This window comes from Sinohyriopsis cumingii, chromosome 8 (assembly GCF_028554795.1).
Source record: "Sinohyriopsis cumingii isolate HCF-2022 chromosome 8, ASM2855479v2, whole genome shotgun sequence".
Classification (NCBI taxonomy): Eukaryota; Metazoa; Mollusca; class Bivalvia; order Unionida; family Unionidae; genus Sinohyriopsis; species Sinohyriopsis cumingii.
In genome coordinates this window covers 19,618,665-19,624,729 of record NC_142968.1, presented here as the reverse complement: position 1 = coordinate 19,624,729, position 6,065 = coordinate 19,618,665, and positions in this window count along the sequence as shown.

The following is a 6,065-nucleotide window of genomic DNA, read 5'->3' as shown; positions in this document are numbered from 1 at the left end:
CGATGAACTAAATCCTGAAAAAATAGTTTCTGATTTTGAGATTTTACAAGAACGTAAAAACCAGGGAACACACACACGATCATCTGAATACAAGCTCATGAAACGGATTCAGGCGGCAATGTTTCAGACGCTAGCTACCGTAGAAGATAATCAGGTGAAGGAATTCATTCCTCTCTCTGCCGCCGTAGAAAGAATTAAATCGCTATTATCCCACGAGTACGAGGCAAAGAAAACGATTAGTACTCGTATAAGACAATTAAGAAAAATTATGTCAGCGAGTAACTTCGTTACTGATGAAACGATCCAAAGTAATAATGAAAATGAAAGTTTTGGTAACTGGGGTCCCTGTCAACGCTGACCCCGTGTAGTGTAAAATGATCAACTTAAAAAAAAATAAATAAAAAATATTTTTTTTTTGCAAGGTCGATTAATTTGTACCAAACACACAATCTGATTAATTTGTACTAGTAATAAAAAAATATTTTTTTTTTTTAAGTTGATCGAATTTGAGTCTGAAATCCTCGTGTGTAAAAACCCTCCATTACATAATATTTAAGATTTCACATACATATTTATCACAAGTTCTTCTCCACGTATGTCAATTAAGCGATTAAAGTGGTCTGTGAGTTTAAAATTTATTCGTGTTAACATATTATTGTGACACCGTAGATACACAGGATTAGTTGGTTCTTGCACGATTAAACTTCCAGGGGAAACTTGTGGTGTGAACGTGTACAGGATGTATCCTTGTTGAGCCTGATTTGATCTTCCGAGATCTATTTGATAGCTGCCATCGATTACGTCACAAACTAGATTGACCGCGACCGTCGGCGTTATATTAACGATTCCCGGAGATACGTGTCTTCCGCCGCCATGTGGATCATTATCATATCTAAGAACAGTTGAAGGTGGTGCTATTTTTCTCCATGCATCATGTATTTTAGGAACGTTCTCATTAATGACATCACTGACAGATTTTTTTAGTTTGTCTACGTTATATCCTGGAAATTTAAAATTCACCAGGTCAGCTTGTTTTATGTTGTATGCGGTTAAAAATCTTTCTTTATCTTTATTGTCGCCGTCGGTATAATTTATTGTTGCATCAATTACTCGCTGGTGAAAATATTCCATGTCGGATACAAGCTGATTTAATATTTCTTGTTGTTTGATAATTTCATCCAGGAAAACTTTGCCTGATGACAAATTAAGTTGATACTCTTGAAGAGCTAGTTGTAGTTTTTCTAGCTGTATCTTATGTTCTCGATTAATGATCTCAAAATATGTTTTTAGTTCAATCAGGTGAATAACATAAGATTCGGTTCTTATTACTCCAGGTTTTTGTTCATAAATAAAACTCCACCGCATGCGGTCCTTATCAACAAATAAAAAACTATAACCCAACAACGTTGCTTTTTTATATTAAGTAGATGTTGTTTGTATGATGGATTAATTTCATGATATGATTGTATATCTGTGACATAATCAGATTTTTTCGGTTCTAGTGGTCCATGATACACCGGGGGGGGGGGCATCCGGCCAGCCTAGCACGGATCTTATCGTGGACTGATAAATATCAACGGCATAATCGGGAGAATGTATTTCAACCGTCGAGGACAGGGTCGGTTCATGAACATTAATTGATATTTTTGCTTCTTTTCCCGTTATTGATTTTATTCTACGCTGAATTTCCTCATGGATCTCTTCAATCTCGTAACTGCCAGTTGGTATTCCAACAACAACCCAGTCGGGTGTTCCATCTGGTTTGTTCTTGTTAGCAAATACATGCGAATTATTTGCTGGTGTACCATTAAATGATTTTGATCTGATATTTGGCCAGCTGTAATATACTCGTAATTGCGCTAGTGCTATTTCTTTTACTGGAATTGCAGTAGGAAAATTAACACTAAATTCAGGATTAGACGAACTTACCGAGATCATCGTTATCTTTGGCGGAGTTGTGTTGGTCACGATCTGCTGGAGTAATTCTGTCATTATTAATACTTGTATCTTTAATACCGATACCTTCGTTGTATATTTTAGTCATCATTGAAAACTCGAAATCAGATATAATTCCATCACTGAGACTCGCTGATAACAACGAGGATAATTTCGAGTATGCTACTGTCGCTGTATGTAATTTTATTTTGTAATCGGATAATTTTTCGTTCGTGCAAGTACATATTTTTTTGCGATGATATTAAGCACACCTGCAATAGTTGTTGCTGCTGAAATACAAATAGTTACAGCTGCTGGTGCCATCATTGTCACCGCTGATAATATTACACCGGTTCCAGCAGCAACAGCGGATACTGAATAAACAATCACATCAACGATAACTAATCGTCGTCGGTATTTTTTTACTTTTACTGCATATTGATCAACTTGATCTTTTAGCGCCGCCTGCCATTCACGTGCTTGATTGTACCTGTATTGTGCACCGTCCATATATATTTTTATGCAGTAACCAATTGAGGTGTTTCAGCTACAAATTCCAAACACCACCAGTAAGATGTTGCGGTTAATTTCTTATCAGCTGCTTCCAGAATAAAAATTTCTTCGGTTCCGCTATTTAATATAACAGATACAACCCCGGAAAACCTGTCGGTGGAATGACGCCATGGAAACGTTGTAAATATTTCAAATTTTGCAGCACTAAACACAGACAGCCTGTACACGCCAGTGACTGTTGCGGTATATTTGATAGTATTATTTTGTTTGGACCATGTTGCAAATCCCGATGATACCGTGCATACGATGTTTGTGATATGCCCGGGAGTTATTCCAGCTGAAATTTTAATCAGACTAGTTTTGTTGACAATCTCAGGAATTCCCGCTACGATGTTTTGCTGTGTTTGTTTGATCGTGTCTAGGTTAGTTTTGATATCAGAAAGTTTTATGTCGATGACGGGAGGAGTTCCAAAGAATTTATTTATGGATTCGTCGGTTTTTTGAAAATTTCTTCGAAGTCTTGTAAAAGCGCCCACGTGAACATCATACTCGGCCCGCAGCGTGGATAGTTTACTGTCTACGTCGTCGACGTATAGTTTGTTTGCGACGTCGTTGTCAGATTTTGGAGTTGTTACAGCTACTATTTTGTTCCCGTTCATGTTAAGTTCACCTGTCATTGTGTCACCGGTGTTTCTCACGCGATTAGCAACACTTTTTGCAATTTCATCTCTAATTGTTGCAAACGATATACTTGAATCTCTGATTTTGCCGCTATCAGTAAACACGGGAATATTATCCGTAACTGCACCAAGTACTCGTCGAACTATATCATTCCATTTGATATTGCTCGTTTTTAGTTTACCATATCGATCTTGAAAAATAACAACCTCATCTGGGTCAACTCCAGCCAGGTTCATAATATCAGCGAGTTCATCTTTAGTCGCATACTTCGACAGATCAACGTCGGATTTTATTTTCTTACTAGTAGAAGATCTTCCGTAAATATCAACCATTATAATAAGACCTGTTGTTTAAAACGCTTTACGCGCAACGAATCGGTTACTTGTATAATCATGCACAACTTTATGCGGTGGTTTGGATGATTTTGATATAGCGTCGAGTACATTAATTACTTCACGGCCGTATATTGGCGGATCTGTCATTGTTTGTGTGGGTAGCGTTGAATACCAAACTCTGGTTGTTGCGTGAAGTGGTGCAACATACTTGATAAATTCAACAGGTGGAGCTAACCCGTACGAATCAAAATAAACGATTCCACGTGGATCAACCGCGTATGATACTCAATGAGTACCGGGTCCGGAACGTTCGTCAAGATTAATAATACCTGTTTCGAGTTTGTTTGGTTGATTCGGTAATTGATCTCGCATAAAAACACCTCTAAATGCTTTTATTTTTAATTTTTTAGCAGCATCAAGTAAATCAAAATTTGATGCTGGAACGTCTAACGAAGTGATCCTGGAAGCCTTAGACCTCTCCCCCAACGAGATCCTGGCAATCTTAGACCGCGTCCTTTTTTTTTGTATCCATTTCCAGTTGCTTTCTTTAGTGCCATTTCAGCAGCTGTTCCAACAGCACCTAACGCGGCTGCTTTTGCTACCGCTGGAGCAGCAGCAGCTATTAACGCTGGAATAGCCGCAAGAAGTGGAAAAATACCACCTGTTTTAACCATGTCTTTGATGGCGCTCGGAGAGAGATGAAATTGAACTCCGGTTTTTGATTCTAGGGCTTTATTGAAATGTTTAATCTGATTATTTGTCAGCGATAATTTGTTTGGACCACCACTAATCTGATCTTGTTTTAGTGATATTTTAGTTCCGCATTTGTTGGCGGTTTTTGATTGAAGCTTTTTTACCTGACCGGGAGTCAGAGTAACATTAACATGACTATACGACATTTTTATATAAATAATATTTTTCTGAATAATTAAAGATTTTCCACTGGTCCATCAACGACTCTCATTCGACCACTACCACCTTCAAGTAACATGGCTTTATCGCTAAGTATGACCGCGATTGCTCTGTAATCAACACCACCGGTATTTAATGTTGCTTTGAGATGTATATCAACGACAGATTGTTTTGATAGATCAAGATGTTCTAATGAAAAATAATAAATCGGGTACAAGTTTTTAAAATCTAGTTGTGATATTTGCAACCCAGTATCAACATTTTGATCACGTCCCATAAATGACATCAAACGATGATATGCACGTACTATATGATTTTGTGCATAATTTAGTTGTATATTCTCTGTTGGTTCTTGTTGTCCGTTTATCCGTAAGGAAATATTTGTGAGACCTAGTTGGTCAAATATCATATGAGAGTGAGTTTGTGAGTTTAAACGATTAGTTTCCTGAAAAGCAATAAAAATATGTCGTGGTGCAGAAACACCCTGTTGTGATGCTATATGCCATGTAAACTGACCGTTGACGTTAGTTTGCATACTATCCGTGCTTGTTGTTAACCATGACAAGAAGGATTTACCACCTGCATCCATGAAAGAAATCAATTTTTGTTCTTCTGCGATCGTTGGAGTCATTACCGGCATCCACAGTGAAAGTTTCGATAATACTACTTTACCAGCATCACCAGCGGGTCTCCACAGAGCATCGTTATCATCATTCTTTCTTACAAGAACAACCGTGTGTCTAGCTCCAAAAATAACCTTTTTAACATTCCTGCAAAATCCAAAAATATGCGATAGTGGAATTGTACATGAAAAACCTCTATTGCCTCCTAGCAACATATTTCTACGTGCTGCAAATCCCAAGTTGAAATTTTCGTTAGAACCATGAACCACTGGCCACACAGCAGCATCAGCGGTATTGGTATCGTTTCTTGGTCGTCTTATATTATACGGATCGCTTTCAGGGTGATTGGAGTTATCTTTCACAAACATCATTGTGGGACCTGCTGATCTTGTATAATCATCAGAATATCTTGCCAACCCTATTATTGTTGTAGCAACGTCGACATCATTCTGAATTGATTCAATATTTTTTCCATCAATCATATATGTGGCGCTACTAAATAATGCCATGATCCCGTTGTTGACAAAACCAATTTTTACTGGATCTAAGTAATTAGTATTATCCGTTTTTATAATTGTACCTTCTACCTCAAGAAAAGCATCAACGGGTAAAAAGTATCTACTTGTGTCATGAACTTGTAGTTCAATTCTTCCACGTTGATCTGGTTGTTTTGCGTCATAAGAATAAAACTGATAATCACGTACCGATTCATCCTTAAGGACGGGTGCTTCCATGTCAAATGCTGTGTCGGATACGCGCTTGAACATTTTATTATAATTATTTTCGTCTAACACGTTGATTACCGCGTTCGGGAAATTCCACCTCGGGAAGTTCCACTTCCTGATATTAAACTTGAGATATTATTTCCAGATTCACCGAGTCCTTGATCTGCTAACGCTGCTAGTTTTTGACTTGCAGCTTGATTTATTATTTTACTGACATCTGCAGGCATCACCTCAGTACTTGGTAATTTTACCGGTTGTTGTTTTCGTCGCAATAATCGTGCTAGTCTTTCTTTGATCGCCGAGAACGCCTTACCAGCAACATTGACAATTGCACCAGGAGC